This window comes from Nannospalax galili, unplaced genomic scaffold (genome assembly GCF_000622305.1).
Source record: "Nannospalax galili isolate Female #2095 unplaced genomic scaffold, S.galili_v1.0 scaffold952, whole genome shotgun sequence".
Classification (NCBI taxonomy): domain Eukaryota; kingdom Metazoa; phylum Chordata; class Mammalia; order Rodentia; family Spalacidae; genus Nannospalax; species Nannospalax galili.
This window is the reverse complement of record NW_008331504.1, coordinates 245,212-265,809: the sequence shown is the minus strand read 5'-3', so window position 1 is coordinate 265,809 and position 20,598 is coordinate 245,212. Positions and strand designations below refer to the sequence as shown.

The 20,598-nt window shown below is 45.7% G+C and overlaps 6 non-coding genes across 6 annotated transcripts; 2 read left to right on the top strand and 4 right to left on the bottom strand.

Moving 5' to 3' along the window:
* Positions 1–905: 905 nt before the first annotated feature.
* Trnar-ucu lies at positions 906–991 on the bottom strand. The gene is given in 2 exon segments: positions 906–941; positions 955–991. It is a non-coding gene; the product is annotated as a tRNA-Arg (tRNA).
* A 1,523-nt stretch (positions 992–2,514) lies between these two features.
* On the top strand, positions 2,515–2,596 carry Trnas-aga. Its single transcript has one exon. It is a non-coding gene; the product is annotated as a tRNA-Ser (tRNA).
* A 1,367-nt stretch (positions 2,597–3,963) lies between these two features.
* Trnaq-cug lies at positions 3,964–4,035 on the top strand. Its single transcript has one exon. It is a non-coding gene; the product is annotated as a tRNA-Gln (tRNA).
* Positions 4,036–9,805: 5,770 nt separating this feature from the next.
* On the bottom strand, positions 9,806–9,887 carry Trnas-uga. Its single transcript has one exon. It is a non-coding gene; the product is annotated as a tRNA-Ser (tRNA).
* A 7,461-nt stretch (positions 9,888–17,348) lies between these two features.
* Trnam-cau lies at positions 17,349–17,420 on the bottom strand. Its single transcript has one exon. It is a non-coding gene; the product is annotated as a tRNA-Met (tRNA).
* Positions 17,421–19,265: 1,845 nt separating this feature from the next.
* On the bottom strand, positions 19,266–19,347 carry Trnas-aga. Its single transcript has one exon. It is a non-coding gene; the product is annotated as a tRNA-Ser (tRNA).
* Positions 19,348–20,598: the final 1,251 nt, after the last annotated feature.

The window sequence follows — 20,598 nt, the reverse complement described above, 5'->3', positions numbered from 1 at the left end:
TTTAGCATCAAAACCGGTGTATTTTGAAGTTTGGGGGGACAGAAGGTTCATGCATCTTTATTTTGAAACAAAGTAAGTTCTAGGCATGCTCACCCATAACATTTCACTTTAAAGCAAGTTGAATTTTGGTTAAGCTCTTAGAACTAAAACCTTACAGCTGCCGTAGAGCCCTTCTTGGGCTGAGGCCAGAGGGAGGAGACTTAGGTCTGGAATTGGTGCAGCTAGAAAGCAGTTTAGATAAGCAAGCAAGAAGTAGAAAAGAAAAAGAAAATGTAATTTAAGAAAAGCCATTACTCAGCCGGCCGGGGTGGCGTTCGCCTTTAATCCCAGCACTGGGGAGGCAGAGGCAGGCAAATCTCTGTGAGTTCCAGGCCAGCCTGGTCTACACAGTGAGTTCCAGGCCCTGTTTCAAAAAGACAAAAAAAGAAAAAGAAAAGACATTACTCAGGGCTGGAGAGATGGCTCCGCAGTTAAGAGCCCTGATTATTCTTGCAAATGGAGCCAGGTTCAATTCCCAGCACCTACATGGTGACTAACAACCATCTGTAATTCCAGTTACAGGGGATTCAGCACCTTCTTCTGACCCCCCGCACCGGGACTGCATAACACACGTGTGCTTAGCAGGCAATATACTCATACACATAATAAATAAAATGCTTTTTTTAAAGAAAAAGATGATACTTTTCGGGAAAGTCTTACCCTTTGGGGTCCTTAGCCCTGCTCACTCAACGACAGTAGAAATAAATAAAATACTTTTTTAAGAAAAAGAAGATACTTTTCCGGAAAGTCTTACCCTTTGGGGGTCCTTTGGGAAGTGGCAGGACTGTGAGGGCCACAACACCGTATGGAAATGAACGCAAGATTTGTTGAATCAACAGAGGGGTCCAGGAGGTATAAAACACCTGCGACTCTGGCGGGACTCGAACCCGCAACCTTTGAATTCCTTAAACGTACTAGAAGTCCAATGCGCTATCCATTGCGCCACAGAGCCCCTCTGGGAACCCCTGGTTCCTCGGGCTGCTGACTATTTACTTCGGTATTGAACAATGCGTCTTCAATGTCTTATAATACCTCACACAGAAATGAACAAAAGACAGTGAGACACGCGATCCCCGACGTGAGGGGCTTCTCCGCTGCCCGGGTCTATCACCACCGGAAGCGGTATCAAAACCTTAGCTTGCCAAGCGGCGCGGCTCATGCCTGTAATCTCAGCCACGAATTCCAGGCTAGCCTGGGCTACAGAGTCCCTGTCCAAGAAAAAGAAAAAGAAAACCCTCTCATTCTCGCCTCTCCAAACTCTGGATCTGCGGTTTTGCTAGACCCACACGTCAACCCTCGGGCGTCCAGAAAAGGCCTGCTCGCGCTTTGGTCCGTGGGCACTCGGAACCCGGGAGCTCCGGACGCATCTCTGGCTCCTTCTGTCTTGGAGAGCTTGAGATTTTAAATTGCGTACCGGTAGCTTTGGGATTCTCCCAGGTTTTCTTATCCGGGGCTTTTCTTTGGTAACTGGCTGAGACACGCCTACTGAGAAACCCTTTCCAGAGCTAGGGTGGGGCTCACCAGCGCCGCGCACAAGTTTACTTCAGAACAGAGGCAGGTGGAGAGAGCGCCCAGCTGAAGGATGGAGACAGACTAGGATTCGGGATCCTGGCACAGACCTGTCTCTCTACCCCCGCGCGCCCACGGGCATGCTGGACGTCTTTCTACACTTAAGCCTTCCCACCTCCACCCCCACCCCGGCACCCTGCAGCCTCACGTTTTCTTCTTGACTTCCTCTCTCCCGCTCACCATGTCTTACCTTTATTTTTCCTGCTGAAGAAAGGGAAAGTGGGCTTTATCACTATGTATCACTGTATGTTAGAATACGAAGTTTGCACTGCCTTGGTAACCCGCCAGGGGTGAGTGGTCCCTAAGGAGTCTGTGTCCACGTCATTCTCTAACACGGTAACTCTCCACACTTAACGAACTTTCAAGTTTGGAGGATTTTTTTTTTTTTTTTTTTTTTTTTAATGAGGCCGTAGGTGGTTTCTGAGCACTGCACAGGATTACAGACTAGGAAGATCAAGCAGGTCAAAGGCTCCTTTACACTAAGTCACAAGGAGGTCGGAGCACGCGTTTAATTGTAAACAAGGCTGTTGATCTCGCTGTGAGAGTCTTTGGGGTGAGGGGCTGTGTCGCTTTACATGTCCCTGTCTTTCTATCCAATTTAATCCAACTTCATGATCGGTGCTTGCAAATGCCTCTAACTTGCATATTAATTCTAGCTGGTTGTGACCTAAAGGCTTACAATAAACAACTCGGGGGTGGGCGGGGAGGACTTCTGCGTTCTGCCTATTTTGCAGTAAAACTCGTGAGGCGCATTCACGTTTGCAAACGCTTCCCCAAACGCAGGGAGAGGAGCGCTGCTGTACAGATTTGGCAGCGGAAGGAATTTACAATGAATATTCTCCTTAGCGACCGCTCACACCGACCTGAAAGATGCCTTTTAGGTCAATACGCAATATCCCTACAGGTGTAGTCGTGGCCGAGTGGTTAAGGCGATGGACTAGAAATCCATTGGGGTCTCCCCGCGCAGGTTCGAATCCTGCCGACTACGTGTCTGTTTTGGCCCAAGTGTTATGATCACCTTCCAAGCTGGAGTGTTTGGAATTGAAATCATCCTGGAACCTGCTCCACGACCCTCTGCTACCAAGTTCTGCCCCCTCACTTTAGGGGAAAAGCTCCAGTTTATGACCATAGAGGGCTGTGAGAAGGGACGAGGAGCAATAAGCCTGGGAAGGTGATTATTGAAAGCCTGGCTAATGAAAGGATGTTTTTGTAATTGTCTGAAAGGGGGGGGGCAGAGAGGAGGGGATCAGAGAGGAGAGGGGAGAGAGAAGGGGGAGCAGGGAAGAGAAGACCCTGGTCCATCTACTTGCCCTGACCTAGAACTATCTCCTTTGTGAGATCAGGAATGTCGCAGCCATCACCCTGTCAGGAGAGAAAGAACTGGTTGGAGCTGGTTGAGCGGGAATTCCAGCTTCCTTTGCAGGTTTCTTTACCTACCGACCTACAATGTGGTGAAGGAGAGACTTGTTTTAAAAGGCCATTTCTCGAGCATCTCTGAGGTTACATGGTAAAAAGCTAAACCCTGTCCTGCAAGAGATTCTTAGCAGTTAATTCCCTGGGGTCAATGCATTAGTTTATTTTCTTGGACAAAGTGGACTGAATCGGATCACTAGATAATCTATGTGACAAAAAATATCCTGTGCCTGAAGTTGCAAAGTTGCCCATAGAAAAGATGAAATCCTCATGTCTCCGAGTACCCATTTAACAAGGGGGCGGGGGAGGACTGAGCCCGTGAAGGCAGTTCACTTCTGCAGTCCGAGGCTGAGGCAGGAGCATTGCAGTGAGTTCCAAGCCAGACTGGGCTACAGTCTCTCTCTCTCTCTCTCTCTCTCTCTCTCTCTCTCTCTCTCGCAAACAAGTACTAAGAATGCCCTCTTCACTGAATTTCTGGGCATTAAATCACATAATAAATATAAGACGGTCAGTCCAATTCTAGAACCACTAACGGGCTAAGCATGAGTCCTATCACTGAGTCACATCCCCAGAAATGACAAGGACCATCAAGATTCAGTGTCAGTACAGACTGTGTGTGATAGGGATGGAAATGACACACTTTATGAATTAGTGTCATTGACAAAATAGATAAAATTCTCCTGGATTTTCTTTGAAAGATGTGATGAGGCATAGATTAAGAATTTGGGTTTTGAAAACCAGATGTGGTAACGCTCTGTGATCTCAGCACTTGTGTGCAGGAAGCAGAAGGACCCAGAGTTCAAGGCCATCCTCAGCTACAGTGTAAGCTGATGGAGACCAACCTGGGCTACAGAGGAATTTGTACATACTTTGATTAAAACTAGTTAGCAGTGTTCCTGTAATTCATCACTACACACTGTAGGATCATAAGCACTTGTGAGAGGTTCCATGGTGTAATGGTTAGCACTCTGGACTCTGAATCCAGCGATCCGAGTTCAAATCTCGGTGGGACCTCGTTCACTTTTGTGGCAGTGTCACATGCTTTTAGTCCCAGCATTTAGGAGGCAAAGACAAGCACATCTCTGTGAGACCATCTGGTCTACATTGCAAATTCTGGGCCAGCTGGGGCTACAAGGAGACCCTGTCTCAAACAAAACCAAAACAAAATGTGTGTATACATGTATTTTTTTGTCTAGCTTTTATTTTCCCCAGAGAAAGTGCTATGTAAATGACCTAAATTAATCTTGTGCTATTATCTGTAGACCCTGTAAGCCCTGTACCCACTAAGTATAGGTGAGCAAGTAGGGATAGAATTCCACTCTATTATAATGACTATAATATGGGAAAGGAACCCTCAACTGTAACTAGAAAACAAACCTAGAACTAAGAGTATAGAAGGCTTGCCTAGTATGCCTGAGACCCTGGCTTCCATCCCAGCTCTGTTAAAAAATAATCACTATAAGGGAGAAATGTGTATAAAGGGGGTAGTTAAATGGGTGGAGAGAGGGAGGGGTACAAGGAACTATGGGGATAAAGGGGAAGAAGGAGCTCAAGGGAGATGGGGCTACAATAGATAGGAATTATCAAGGGAGAAATGGGGAAAATGGGAATACTTTAAATGGGGAGGGTGGGGAGGGAGGATAAGACAGGGAGAGAGAGAGAAAGGAGAGATAAATAATGCCTAGCTAGTATAAAAAAAAAACAGAGGGACTTGTATTAGTCCAAAAATCTGAAAAATTACTCATACAATATCTCTACATAAATCCATGTATATAACTGAAGGCTACATAACAAGTAGCGACAGTAGCAGACAGGAGAAACCTTCCTTTGAGTTGTTGGCCAGGGTGGTCCAAGAGACTCCCAAAATTACACAGGCCTTCACCACAGTCCTTGATTGCCTCCCAGAACTTGAAGGTAAGACCCTATTGCTGAACTCAGGACATACTTTGAACACAGGATTTGGAGCAACGGAGCTGGAACTGACCTGGAATCCTCCTCCCCGGAAGGCTAGCTCTCATAGCTTTGGAGAGCTCTACGCAAACTGGTAAGAGAGAACATTAATCCATGGTCCAACCCCAGCTTCAAGGCCTAAAAAAACACATCAATGACCAGCACAGCAAAGGACATTGGTGCAGTGGTGGCCCCCAACTGGCCTGGAACTCACTACATAGACCAGGCTGGCCTTGAACTCACAGAAGTCTGTCTACCCTGCCTCCTGAGTGCTGGGATTAAAGGCATGCGCCACCATGCCCTGCTCAAGAGCTGATCTTCTTAAAGGGAGGGACTATAGATAGCTGACTAGGGACATTAACTTGACATTACAGACCTTAACACAAATGACAGAATGTATGAATTCAAGTGTGTGGGGGGTATGGGAGGGGGAGAAAGGGAAAGGAGGTATAAAGACGATTAAGATGTTCTGTATGAAATACACAAAATTTCAATAAAATTAAAAAGAAAAATCACGATCCGGTGTGTTTCAGGTCAGCTGGGGCTACAGGGAGACCCTGTCTCAAAAAGACCAAAACAAAACAAAACAAAACAAAAAAGGTTCATTTTGTGTCAAAGAAAGTATTATATAGTATTTGAAAGAATAGAGCCACACTTCACTACATGGATGTATCTAGAAAAATATGGTAACTATTTCAGAAACAGAATGAACTATATAACAAATTAATATTTATGTAAAATAAAAGCAAATATGCAAATAATACTAATGTGCTTTTTAGGAAGTAGTGAGTTCTATTAAAAATGTAAGCACTAAATATTAAAAATTGGCTTTGTGGAAGATATTAGAAGCCAGCGAGTTAGCCTCAACTGTTCATACCGAACACCCCCTCTGTGCCTTCACTCTGTGTCTTCACAAAGATAATAGCCAGGAGTGGCCTTGCAAACTTGTCATTCCAGTACTTGGGGGGAGGTCATCGATTCAATGTCAAGGCCAACCTGCACTGCATATTGAGTATTGAGGCTAGCCAGGAATTTTATGTGAACCCAACCACCTGCATTTGAACTGTAACCCACAGAGATTGTGTGGACAGTGTTGATGCCAGTCAGCCTGACTTGTCAGGAACCTTCTGCTGCTTATTCATTGAGGCAAGGGAGAACTCACACAAAGTGAACCACCAGTTAGTCCACGTGCTAGAAATCACTAGATCAAGAGTGAACTTTAGTTAAATGACATGGGAGGATTACAGGGATGGAGGTTTTGTATAAATTGGAAGGTGTCAGGAAGCAGGGGCTGTTCTATGAGTCTCTCTGTTGATCTCACCAAGAGGTAAGCTAGAGCCAAGACAAAGCTAAAGGTGATGAAAGCTCCTTGAAGGTCCTCATTTCAACCAATAAAGGGAATGTTTGGTGGTGTTTTGTGATACAGTGACCAGATGGACACTGAAGAAATATAATTATAGATTTTCCCCAAACTTTCCCTGTCCGTCTGCCTCAACTCAAAACATAACAAGTCTTATATGGCCATTTACCTTGAGTCATTTAAGATTTCCAATATTTGGGTTTTTGTGACTATCTTGCTGTTTTATATATAGATATAAACTGGTTTCAGTGGCTGTTGGGAGAGAGGGATAAACCATGAAGCTACAAGTCAGGGATAGAGGGGGAGTTTGCTATGAACAGTTGAGGCCAATTTGCTAGCATCATTCATTCCCTACCTTCCAATGTATTAATGTGCACAATTATTAAGCTTTTTTTTTTTCCCAAATCGATGGTTGCATTTTATTAGTTGTTGAGGAACCCTGCTGTTAAGGTTGGCTCCTTTCTCAGCAGGAGCTTCCTGCCTGACTTACCTGGAAAGTGCCGCCAAGCACAGATACCTGACCTTATTTGGAACATGACCATTGGCATAGTTACCTGGAGTAAAAACTACCCCCAGATTTTTTCTATATGATAATTAGGCATTGCCCTATAGTGGGATGATAGGATCCCCTACCACATGTAAATAAAGCATACTATGAGCACCTATCAGCTGAAGCTTTGGCTGCTGCCTCCGCACTATATTTTCTGTAACCCCCACTGAATAAACGGAGCTGTTTGCATCACTGAACCTGCCTCCCCGGAAGGGCTTTCTTCCCTCAGTGCTCACTGGCCGTCCTGATCCTGTTCCTTGCTTCCGTTCCCTTTGTCCTCGTGGGCTGGTGGGCAACAACCCACAATTAGTTGTTTTGTTTTTTTTTCTTCTTGAGACAGGGTCTCTCTGTTGTCCTAGCTGGTCTGGCACTCCATATTAGACCAGGCTGGCCTTGAACTCACAGAGATCCTCCTACCTCTGCCTCCTGAGTGCTGGGATTAAAGGTGTGTGCCACCATGCCTGGCTAAAATGAAGCTTTAAAAAAAAAAAAAAAAAAAGATGAATTTGTGCATATGTATGTGTGTCTGTCTGTGTCTATGTGTGTACAGAGTAGGAGGAGCTGCCTGAGGAGACCTGGAAAAGATGTCAGATCCCCTGGAACTGGCATTACAGGAGGCTATAAACTGCCCAGTGTAGGTTCTGAGACCTGAACTCAGGTCCTCTGCAAGAGTAGCAGGTGCTTTTAACCACTGATCCAGCTCTCCAGCCCCACAAAACTCATTGTGAGCTGGAGTTAGAGGTGGTGAGCCGCCTCTCCAGTCCCATAAGATACATCTTAGCTGAGTATAAAATCCCTGACTCATGGCATTTCCTCAAGTTTCTTGTGGTTGCTTCTCTTCCCACAGCACCGAATACTCGGTCCACTGTGACTGCATTCCCCTTATCACTGCGTTGGTCATGTATTATGACTAACTCCCTAACTAGTTCTTTTATCTTTAAAGCCAATAATTTTATAAGAAGCTTGAAATTCTGATAATGACCAGTTGAAACCAGTGTTCCTCACAGATGTTGCGGTGTGTTTCTCTCCTGTGCCCTGTGGCTGTGACCTCAGCTCCTCCCTCTTGATGCTTCAGCGATTTCTCATTCTGTGCCCCTCTATCTTCTCTCTCACCCAGAAATTTGGTACCATCTTTATTTCTTCTGGACAAGAGCTAGACACATAACTTTCAGAATGTATTTTCTCCTTCCAGTCACTTGTGAAGCCCAGGAACACTTTCCGACCTTGAAGATGATGAACCAGCAGGAAGCAGTGCTGAAGGAAGACTGTGGGGGTCTCCAGCCGGGAGAACTGAGGAGCCACTTTCTCCTGACGTAAAATTAAGAAAAATCAGGAACTCTTTTTCTTTTCTTCTCCTTTTTTCCTTTTTTTTTCTTTTTTTTTTTTTTTTTTTTTTGAGACAGGGTCTCCCTGGAGCCCCAGCTGGCCTGGATTTACTACATAGACCAGGCTGGCCTCCAACTCACAGAGATCCACCTGCCTCTGCCTCCCGAGTGCTGGGATTAAAGGTGTGTGTCCAGACTGGCCTTGAACTCATCTATGGCAGTCTTGGTGCCTCAGCCCCACTCCACCTCCTGATGACAGGATTCCAGGCAGGAACCACTACCCACAGCTTCCTTTCGTCATAGAGATGGGTTACCCTCCCCCCCCTTTCACAGCTTCCTTTCCTCATAGAGATGGGTTACCCTCCCCCCCCTTTCACAGCTTCCTTTCCTCATAGAGATGGGTAACCCCCTTCCACAGCTTCCTTTCCTCATAGAGATGGGTTCCCCCCCTTTTTGTCTCCCACTCTCTTCCACTATGTGTGACAAAACTACAGTCTCTCCAACTGTCTGGGTAGAGATTCGTTACGTCTCCCTCATGTTGTTGTGAACTCAGAACTCCATCTGGTTGGAGTAAGTTGTTTTCAATGGCTGGTGTCCAAGGACTGAAAAGGTCTAATGTGTATGTGTTGGGAGCAAAGGGGTCTTCATGAACAAAGAAGCATCTCACCCCCAAAGCAAGCAGCTGCTTGCACTGACAATATTGTCTACATGAAGACAGCACCACCTCCAGGGACCCCCTATGGGCAGCAGTGTGGCCCCCAACCCCACACACCGAAAGTCCCAGAGACATGGTACTGGCCTGCCATCTCTCACCACTGAGGACAAGGCCAGAGAACCAACTCTGAAGGGTGAGCAGGGCAGCCCATGTCCATCTTGAGCAGAGACTGGGACAGCCAGCTGTCAGGAGCCGGGCCTCCGGGCTTTCTTGTCTTAACCTCGCAGGCCTTCTGATCTGTGAAATGAATGTTCTGTGGATCTGCAGATCACAAAGACGAAAAGCCTTTGAACTGGTAGTTTGTAGCAAGTGCTTGAAACATAAGGTTTGCTCTTCAGCGCTCTGGGAAACTAATAAACCTGACCCTGAACCTTCTAGTAACCTGGTAATTTGGGATTGTCCCCCTGGACTAATGAAATGTGGGCTCATAACCCTGTCTAGAAGTGTTCAGTTCGTTGTTTCATTGTGCGTCATTCAGCTGTTCCTTTACCTAAATAATGGTGATATTAGCCAGGCATGGTGGTACAGGCCTAGGGAGCCTTACGCAGAAGGCTTACACTGAATTTGCAGCCATCATGGGCTACAGAACAAGTTCAAGGCTAGTCCAGCAATTTAGTGAGACCCTGTCTCAAAATAAAACGTAGGGTGGCCACATGCTGGGGAATGTAGCTCAGTGATACAACACTTGCCTAGCTGTCTGAGATTCCGTCCTTAGTACCAGATCTCTAACTCAGGTCTTCAAACACCTACCCCCTCAGGAGGCCTGAAGGCACGACAGAGATATTTGGTGAAATATACAGATAAGTTTCAAGTACATGTATGTTGTGGTAAAGTCACGAGTTGAACCTGTAGATAGTTGAACTTGTACCGGTACTAGGTAAAACCGTAGTCGGCAGGATTCGAACCTGCGCGGGGAAACCCCAATGGATTTCAAGTCCATCGCCTTAACCACTCGGCCACGACTACCTGCTCTAGTGGGTGTCTGAAGGACTCAGATAAACTAATGGAGGCGTCTTCTCCGGAGGCCTGGCGCTAAGGAAGTTCGCAGTTCTGCGCAGGTCCTCCCGCCGCTGGAAAGCGCTCACACCCAGCCAAAGCGCACGGGCACCGTGCGGAGAGGCCGATGTCTGCGGAGTCAGGGAGGTCTGCTCTGAGCAGCCCTGAGCGGGAAGCGCACGGGCCATTCTAGGGGCGAACTCCGAGCCAGGAGCCCTCTGCGTAGCCTGCAGCCGAGCCTGGGAACAGGGTGACCCTGATTTCCCGGGGGTCCACCGCAGCTGCGACGCCGCCCCAGGTCCCGGACCGGGAGGAACAGGGTGGCCAAGGACTCGGACCCAAGAAGACGCAAAATGTAAAGACGAGTGACTCAAGTTACATGAACACAGCGGATTCCGCGCGTCGGACACTTGGGCGGTTTGTTAGAGTGGGGTCGGGAGGGGGGCGTTAAATAAATTCCTCTTCACAGCCGGGAGCTCCAAACCCTGGGCTTTTTCTAATTCTGGGGATGGAGATGGGTCGAGCATAAACTTCGGGAAGTGGCCCTGGTGCTCAAGGCTAGCCCTGTCTCTGGGTACGAAGCGCTCCCCACTTCTGTAGTTTCTCTATAGAACTATAAGGATACTTGGGTTCTTTGCATAAATCGTTTGGGTTTACTGCCGTGCCGCTGGCTATGTTCTCTGTTTTCCTTTGATTTTGTTTTATTTTGAGACAGGGTGGCAGTTTGGCCTTGAACTTGCTGTGTAGTGGAGATCCTCCCTTCTCAAGTGCTGGGATCACACTGTGGAATGTGGCGCCACATTCCTTGCCACCGTGAATTCGTTTTGAGGTTTACTGAGCTGTCTCAGGGCGTTGTCCTGGATCAGCAGATTGGGCCTGTCCAAGAAAGTGTCTCTACAAAATCAGGAAGTGAAGGGGGTCTGGGGTGTCTGTTTTAAGCGGTGACTGTGATAGCACTTGCAGAGAAATCTTTTTTCAATTATTTATTATTTATTTTTTTTATTTTATGCATATGAGTATCCTGCCTGTATGCATGTAAGTGCACCCATGTCCTGGAAGGCCTGTAAAGGCCTGAAGGAGGATCCCAGACCTCATGGAACTGGAGTTACAGACCTTCCTTAGCCACTCACTATGTGGGTGCTGGGAAGTAAGCCCTGGTCTCTGCAAGAGCAACCAGAGCTCTTAAGGACAGAGCCATCTCTCCAGCCCTTGGAAGTAAGCTTAACCAAAGGAAAATGTGCTGCAGAAAAGAATATTTTTAATCTAATTGTAAGAGTGAAAATACCGGAGCTGAGGAGGTGGCTCAGCGGCTAAGAGCTTTGACTGCTTTTACAAATTGGGTGGGTTGGGTTCCCAGCACCCACATGGTGGCCAATGACTACCCATAACTCCAGTTCCAGGAGATCTGACCTCCGCAGGCTTGACATGGGCACACTTACATACATGCAGCCAATACACTCATATACATAAAATAAATAAATAAAAAAGAATGAAAATACATCTAAAAATTGGATATTCAGGGGCTGGAGAGATGGCTCAACAGTTGAGATTAATTTGCTACAGTTCCAGGAGATCTGATGCCCTCCTCTGACCTCTGCTGGTACTGCACACATGTGGTACACTTACATACACACAGGAAAAACACTCACATAAATATTGTGGGAATGAATTTCATTAATGAACATCATCTGGACTAATGGCTTTAAATTAACCCCACTGAAACCATGCTCTTACGTCTGATGACCAGGATGTCTCCTTGGTAACCTCAGTTTGGTACTCCACCCCAAAAGATAATGAATGAATGTGGGTCCGTTTGAGAAGTAACATTTCAACATGCTGCTTGCCAGTTTAGTTCCTTAAGTGGTTGGGGGAAATGTGCATCTACCCATGTTAGCCATCTGTGAGGTGCTTAGAGATGCTGCTGAAAAGCAGTGCCCAAGAGCAGGAAGCAGTGACCGTCATCCAAGAAAACCGAGGTACTGGTCCATCTGAATCCCAAGTGCCGGGTGAGCAGGAGCCTTCTCGCTGACTCTGATTCTTCATTTGTGACATAAGGATTAAATTATATTATGCATATGATGAAGTTATTCTGCAGAATTCAAAGCACATTTCAATGACCAGCATTTTGCTCCAACCGTGTCCTGGTGTTCCAGATACTAGCATTGTAGAATTATTCCTTTTTAAAATCAGTTTCAGGGGGGCTGGGGAGATGCTCAGTGTTTGAGAGTACTGGCTGCTCTTACAGAGGACCCAGGCTTGATTCCCAGCACCCACATGGTGCCTAACAACCGGATGTAACTCCAGTTCCAGGGGACCCAACACCCTTCTCCTGACCTCCTCGAGCACTGCACGACACAGGTACACTAGTGCACATGCAGGCAATATACTCATACACATAAAATAAATAAAATATTGAAATCAGTTTCAGAACTTTTGTTGTATGGTTTCCAGAACTTATTTAAAAGGCCAACAGCAAGTGCTTATTTCAGGTTTTGTTTCCGTAACTCAAAATTCAGCGGCAAATTTAGATAGTGTCCCAGTTGTCGGATGGACTTTGTGGGTTCTCAGCGTGGAAGCTGAACAAGCAAGGGAGGCAGTCTCTGGAAATGGCTCCTTTCTTTAAAACATCAGAAGAAAAGGTCTTCCCAGCTGTGAGGATGAAGGGCTGTGTGTGAATCTGCCAGCAAGCATGATTTCCATGGACAGATCTCAAGCAGTAAAAACAGACTAAAAGCACCTACTGCTAGAAAAGCTGACCTTCAGGAGACTATCACTCAGTTCTGCTCCCTATCCTAAAAAGTTACATATTCTTTGTGTGGTCATGGTTACGTGGTTAAGGTGATGACTAGAAATCCATTGGGAGTTTCACCTTGCCTGTTGACTACTGTTTCCTCTTACCACTGTGGCACTGCTGTTGGCAGTCAGGAGCAAGCTGACTGACCATATATGTCTTTTTGAAATGGGGTCTCCCTGTAGCACCAGCTGGCTGGGAACTCACTATGTAGACCAGGCTGGCCTTGAATTCACAGAGATCTGCCTGCCTCTGCCTCCCAAGTGCTGGGACTACAGGCGTGCGCCACCATGCCTGGCTAACTGACTGTATTTTATGAATCCAATAAAAATACTTCTGTGGGCTTTCCCAATACCACACAGCTTATTACTATCTTTTTAAAAACTTTGAAAGCAATTGGGTCATAATCCTATCGGAGTTTTCTTCTTCAAAGAAGAGCCCAGGCATTGGCAAAGCCTGTGTTGTCAAGGATGATGATGTCCTCTGGGGTCTGGGTTTTGTTTTGTTTTGAGACAGGGTCTCTTGCACCCACGCTGGCCTCAACTCGTTATATGACCTTGAACTCCTGACCTTCTGCCTTTGTGTCCTAAGTGCTGGTGGGGTTACAGACACAGGCCAGTGTTTTGAGGTTTTGTTGTTTTGCTTTGTTCTTTGTCTTTTTTTTTTTTTTTTTTTTCTTTTTGAGACAGGGTCTCCCTGTAGCCCCAGCTGTCCTGGAACTCACGATGTAGACCAGGCTGGCCTTGAACTCACAGAGATACGCCTGCCTCTGCCTCGAGAGTGCTGGGATCAAAGGTGTGTGCCACCATGCCTGGCTGTTTTTTGTTTTTTTAACTTTTACAAAAACTTTAATGAGAATTTCATACATGCATAGAAGGTGTTTTCATCAAATCTGTGCCCACTCCCTCCCCTTCAACATTCCCTCCTCTGAAGAGGTAACACTAAAATCTTTTAAGGGTTAAATACAAGCTCCCAAATACTTTTGACATTTTTGGCCTTTGGAACAGAGTATATTGCTAACAGCCCCAAGGACATTTTGACTTTCAGCCCAGAAACTGGCTACTTTTCTTTGGGGACTTTCCCTAACTGCCTAGCCAATTCCTACCTCCTACTCTTATCACACCATCCTCTGAAGGGGTTACCCAAATTGGCAATAGGGAATAGGGACACAGACCGCTCTGGCTTCTTCCACGCTGAACAGGGACGCAGGGTGAGGCAACTGGAGTGCCCCTTCAGTGGGTCTATCTAAAAGACTGCCATATTGAATCACTCTGGTCTCTAAGGGGAAAAGAAAGTCCTTGAATCACAAATAGGAGATGTGAAGGAGAAGTAAAGGCAAGAGTAATTAGCATTACAAGTTCTAGACAGGGAACTAGAAAAAAGTCAGAACAGGGTAATTTTCAAATGTTCATATGAGAGTCCATTGGAATTTCTTGACAAGGGCTTCCAAAAGCATCCCTCTGTTGCGTTCTTTCTTGTTTTTCTTTTATCTTCCAAGGCTGGACTAGTTGGCTGGGAAGAGTGGCTGTATACTCAGGTGAGGGTCCAGTGACCCTGCCTGGCTTTTGTTCTTTGTGTTTAGCTAACAGCCTTCTAAGTTCCTCCACTGGCTCACAGGCCATTGATGTCGGCTTTTCCTTTTATATACATTTTTGGGTGAGAACGTCATCCCTCTATGACAGCGGAGAGAGTTTACACAGACAAGGGAGGCAGGCATTTGTTTCTGTCTCTACTTACACCCGTGTGTATCTTCTCTCAACGAGGGAAAATATCAGAAAACTGACGGCGTATTTTCAGAGGGGCTGTCATGGTAAGGCTTGAAAATGAGCTAAGTAGCATTCTATAGGAGGCCCTATTCCTTTCCGCTAGACCCACAGGTGTCTCAGTTCAGTGTCCCTAAAGTGCATTGTGAGGAACCAATACCCACTAACCCTCTGTGAGAAAATAGTCTTGCAAAGCTGGTTTGACACCCTGCGGTGTGGGTGTGGGTGTACGTGAGGCCTCCTACTTTACGATATTGAGGTTATTGAGTCATTAACAACTCAAAGGTATTTATTAAGCAGTGTCATGCTTAAATCGTACTTTGATGGTTCTGAAACTTTTAGTTGCATTATTCAACATGAGAGAAAATTTAAAACACACTTGTGAGTTTTTGTCTTTTACAGTTTTGTTGTTTGCTTTTCTTTTCTTTTTAAATTCCTTTTTGTGTTTTGGGACAGGGTCTTATGTAGACCTTGAACTCACTATTTAGCTACAGGTGACTGCTGATAGAAATGATTACACTGTGTTTAATATTAGGGTTTAAAAAAAAATCTCATTTGTGTTGGGCATGGTGGTACACATCTTTAATCCTAGCACTTGGAAAGCAGAGGCACATGGATCTCTGTGAGTTCAAGTCCAGCCTGGTCTACATAGTGAGTTCCAAGCCAGCTGGGCTAAGGGAGACCCTGTCTCAAAAAGACCCCCCCTCCCAGAAAAATCTCATTTGCCTGAAGGCATTCTTTCTACCTTTTCTCTCCACAGGACAGCAGATGCAGGTGGATCTCTGTGATTTTGAGGCCAGCTTGGGTCTACATAGCAAGTTCCAGGCAACCCAGGATTGCATAGTGAAACCCTCCATCCAAAAAAATTTTTTTAATTAATACACATGGCTGGAGAAGTCATAGATCCTAGAGAAAACCCTACATCTGTCACATCTCTAGACAAGCATAATTTCCTACTGTATGCTAAATATGAATTCTTATATTTACAGACAGGTATACCTGTCACCACTCATCAAAGAAGCTTCTTTTTTGCAACAGATGGAGACTATTAGGGTTCCACAACTGGTCATACAGAGAGAATAAGTGTCTGTGAGATGCCCAGTCCTAAGTGACACATCTACCATGGAACCTCTACACCCAAGGTTCATAGAACATGGTGGAATGGGGGAGAGAAAACACTACTGCACCCTTCAACCCTCACCAGTGAAGTTTCCTCATACAACAGAGGGCAAGTAACACCAAAGACTACACTGGCCAAAGTGTAGAGAATAAGAGATTGCAGAGTACATGTCCCTGGATAGGACTCTTATATTAGACCTCATCCACCCAGGGCTCAAGGACCATTGTGGAAGAGGAGGCAGAAAGACTCCAAGAGCCAGGGTGATACATGACCACAAGGAAACAGAGTCTTTCTTCCAGGCTTCTGGGAACTTGCTCATATGAACTTACAGCAATAGTGACAGCATGCACAAGACATATAAACTCAATCAGATTAAAACCCAGCTTAGAACTAGGGAATTGGGCAGGAGGCCCCAACTTTAGTTGAGGAACCATTGGCATCTGAATACTGCTTTGTGAAGGAGAGTTGATCTTCTTTAAGGGCATGACTCTAGATAGGCTGACCAGGCTCCAGTGGATGAACTTACACCAAGGGACATCTAGGTATACAGCTTGATTCAATAGGCCTTAACATAGATGACAAAATGCATGAAATCCAGCAGGGGTGCTATGGGAGGTATAGATAGAGGAAGGAGTCTAAACATGATTAAGGTGTATTATATGAAATGCACAAAATTTCAATTAAGATAAAATGTAGACGGAGCCAGTCATGGTGTTGCAAGGCTATAAGTCTAGCCTCTAAAAAGACAGGCAGATCTCAAGGTCAAGTCCTGCCTGGGCTCCCACGGGCAATTTAGTGAGACCCTGCCTCAAGATAAAAAGAACAGAGCTGAGGACACAGGTCAAAGTCAGAGCATTTGCTCAGTACAGCACAAGGCCCTGGGTTCAATCACCAGGACCACAAAACCCAGTCGTCTCTTGCAGAAGTGGAGGTTGTTAAGAACTAAAGGCCATAGACAACCTGGTGGTGCAGTGGAGGAGGCTGGCTGCGCTGCAGCTCCATCTCAGGAATGGAATTTGAAGCTGCTTCTGTAGGCTGATTCAGGGAAATTCGCGTGGTCCAGGGACATGCCATCCTCCTTCCCACTCCTGCGCTGCATCCACATCCAGTTGCTCCTGCATCCTTCATCTCTCTCTGCATCTCCATCACCCTCCCTTCCACACGTGCTCCTCCTCCTCTCCTGTGCCCTCCCATTACGCTCCCTCCTTTTTACTTTGTTCGATCGTCCCCCTTCTTCACCTCTAATTTTCTACTTGAATCCTTCCTCCGCCCCTTCCCCTAAGGCAAGGTGGGGCCCCATTATCTGATCTGTACCCCCTCTGCACCTGGAGTCGCAGCATCTGCGTCTTGTTCTTGGTGCTCTCCTCCCAACTGTTTTCTTACTTTCTTCCTATTCAAAGACCAGAACAAGGAGGCTGAGGCAGGAGGATTTCAAGACCAGCCTGGGCTACAAAGTGACACCATCTCAAATAACCTCTAAAGACAGGAACAACTTGGTAAGAAGAAAACAAGGCGGACGACAGTCAAGGGAAGACCTCTGAGTCTCCAGACAATACTGAACATTTCAGTCAAGCAAACAGTACCAAGGCGGTGGTGGGAGGGTGAAAAGGAGCTGCCAAGGGCTGAAAAGGACCACGCAAGGCAAGTGTGGACCAGCAGGTGGGGGGAACGCTCCTGCTACTTTGTTTTGTGACTGTTCTGTTCTATTTTCTGAGTACCTGCTTCGAGAATGGAAAAAAAAAAAAAAAAGTATACCCTAGCAGAGGATGGTTTCGATCCATCGACCTCTGGGTTATGGGCCCAGCACGCTTCCGCTGCACCACTCTGCTGGCAATAGGGCAAGTAGGGCACCAGGAAGTAGTTTCATCAATGCTATCTCTCTCTGTCCAGTATTTGAAATTGGAAACCCTGAGCACCAGGACCTGATTGAGAACACTTCCCTGGGGTTTTTGGTCTGTGGATTCCAGCTCCCCAGAGTAAGAATCCCGCAAAGCCTTTCAAATGTTAGCAGTCAAATCCTTTCCACCAAAACCACCCCCCCCAAGGAGCCCCTTCCCTCTCAGGCCAACAGGTTCCCTCCGATCTTCTAGGCGCCCAATCCGGACGGAAGCGGTGCAAGTCCTCATTTTATTTTTAATCCACGTCCTATCTGCCCAGGTTCCTTCCATTCTAAATCTCCCCTTCCTCCCCCTCCCCCTCCCCCTTTCCTCTCAGTGTCCCCTGCCTGGTCCTCCCCTCTGCCTTGCCCTTTCCTCCCCTACTGGTCCTTTAAGACAGGGTCTCCAGTAGGCCCAGCTGGCCTGCCTCCAACTTCTCAAGTAGCTGGGGATGACCTTGAACTCCTCCCCCTCCCCCTTCAGCCTCCTGAATGTGGGATGTGCATTCACTGTTCCTATTAGGTAGATGATTCATTAATATTTTCTCCCACTGTGTAGCTTTTATTTTCGGCCTCTTAACAGGACTTTTTACAGGGTAAAATTTTTAATTTTGATAACGTTCGGCTTGTTGAGTTTTCCCTTTGATGACTGGGCCTTTAGAATCAAGTCTAAAGATTCTTCATCTGACCCTAGATCCTGAAGTTCTTATGTCATTTTATAAAATTGTTATGTTTTTACATTTTCATCTCTATGATCCATTTTGAGTTGCCTTTTAGACAAAAAAATGACATTTAAACTGGGCATTGTGGCCGACACCTGTAAGCCCAGCACTTTCAAGGTGGAGGCTGGAGAGTTTGGATACATAGTAAGATCCTGTCTCAAAAAAGAGAAGTTTATGTCAGTGTGAGTTTCTGATTTTTCTTTTCTTTTCCCATTGATATTCAATTGCTCTAGTACCATGAATTCAAGAAGCTATATGCTGATTTTTAAAATTTTTATTAAAAAGCAAATTAGGTTTATTCATATGTGTAAGTCAGCTGAAGGCTGTCAGGACAACATTTGTTGCAAACAGAAAGCAAATTTCCTCCCTCCCTCCCTTCCTCCCTCCCTCCCTTTCTTCCTTACTTTTTCTTTCCTTTCCATGACAGAATATCATGTAACCCAAACTGGACTCCAACTCACCTTGCTGGGATGACCACAGGTGTGCCATCACACCCAGCTAGCAGCTATTTTTAAGGAAAATATGCTAAATACCACATGCAAAGTTACTACCATTCATTTTAAAATAAAGTGTACAACGACTGTCATGCACATCTATAATCTTGGAAAACAGACAGAAACTCATTTCACTGTGGAGCGAAGCTGAACTGCGAAACCCAATCTTGAGTCAAAAAGATTGTTTACTATATATACCTCCATATCATTTGAGTTTCAGCAGAGCAGGTGGCTCAGGCCTGTAATCCTGGCACTCAGAGGCTAAGGCAGGAGGATTGCCTTGAGTTCCAGGCCAGGCTGTTTTACAGAGTGAGACCCTGATTGGGGGAGGGGAGAATGAGAGGTTCGTGTTTTCACTTGTATGGAAGCAAAAAGGGTCGTACTGTCTTCTTGCAGCATTTATATCCGACACTCCTTCCTTCCTGAGCAAGTGAGGCTAACATGGACTTTTCTCCAGAGGAAGGAAAAGAGGTGAGGTAACATCACAAGGCAAATTTACCAGATAAGCAGCTTGTGTGGTGAGTGGTGGTTTTGTTCTAGTCAATCCAGTCAGTCTAGTTGGATTTCATAAAACCACAGGCTCGTAGTCGGCAGGATTCGAACCTGCGCGGGGAAACCCCAATGGATTTCTAGTCCATCGCCTTAACCACTCGGCCACGACTACATAACCTACTGTGAGATTGGTATAAAGTTGCTGTCATGAAATTTAGATTAATCATGAACACAGAGTGTTTATTTACAGCCAGTATTTCCTACTTCTTGTCCTTTAGATGACTATGGTGCCAGTGGACCAAATTGGCAAACCACGTAGTCTCCTCAGGGCTGTAGAGACACCTTCATTTGATGAGTTGCTAAAATGAGACCTAGTCAGGTGCAGTACTGCACACCTGTCATCTGAGCTCCTGGGAGATGGAGGCAGGTCCTTTCAGAGTTCTCAAAAGCAAAACAAAACAAAAATCCATAAGCAGACAAGCAAACAAAAAGGGAAACTCTAAAAACCAAGGGCAGTATGCTGGTGAGAGACTTGAGAAGCCTCCCTTGCTGGGTCAGGCTTCACTCTGTGGAATTACATGCAAAAGCAATAGTTTTTAAAAACTAATATTTCACTATCACTGTTACTTTCAGACAGGGTAAGGGCTCCCTATTTAGCCCAAAATGGCCTGAAACTCTCTAGCCTACTGCCTCAGCTTCAGGAGTAACAAGGTCACAGGTATGTGCCATTACCCCAGGCTAAAAAAACAAATTCAGTTAAAATAAAAATTGGGCCTTTAATCCCAGCACTCAGGAGGCAGAGGCAGGCGGATCTCTGTGAGTTCGAGGCCAGCCTGGTCTACATAGTGAGTTCCAGGGGCTACAGGGAGACCCTGCTTCAAAAAGACAAAAAAAAAAAAAAAAAAATTGCTCTACTTGGTTTCAGTCTGCTATTGTGGATAGAAATTGGATAGACAGGCCCATAGATAGAATGGGGATTTTGGTTTTCATGACCTACACTTCAATGCAACTTGAATTTTACAGCAGTTATTTATTAGAGGTTTTCCTTTGTCTGGGGAACATACTTAGGAGTGGTATTGTTGGGTGGTGTGGTAATTCTGTGTTCAAATTCTATGTTCAGTAGTTTGAGAATATGCCAGGCTATCTTCCAATATGAATATACCGTTTTCCCCAATGGTATATAATACAATTCCTCAATTGCCTTCCCAACACTTATTATGTAACAGTATGATTAAATCTGTTCCAGTGGGAATAAAATGATATCTCACTGCAGCTTTGATTTGAACTCCCCAGATGACTAATGATACCAGTCACTTGGTGCATCTCTTGGCTGTATGTCTGTCTTTCTCTGAGAATGTCTGTCCATGCTCCTTGCTAGTTTGATTAAGTCTGTTCTAGTTTGCTTTCAATTGCTGTGACAAAA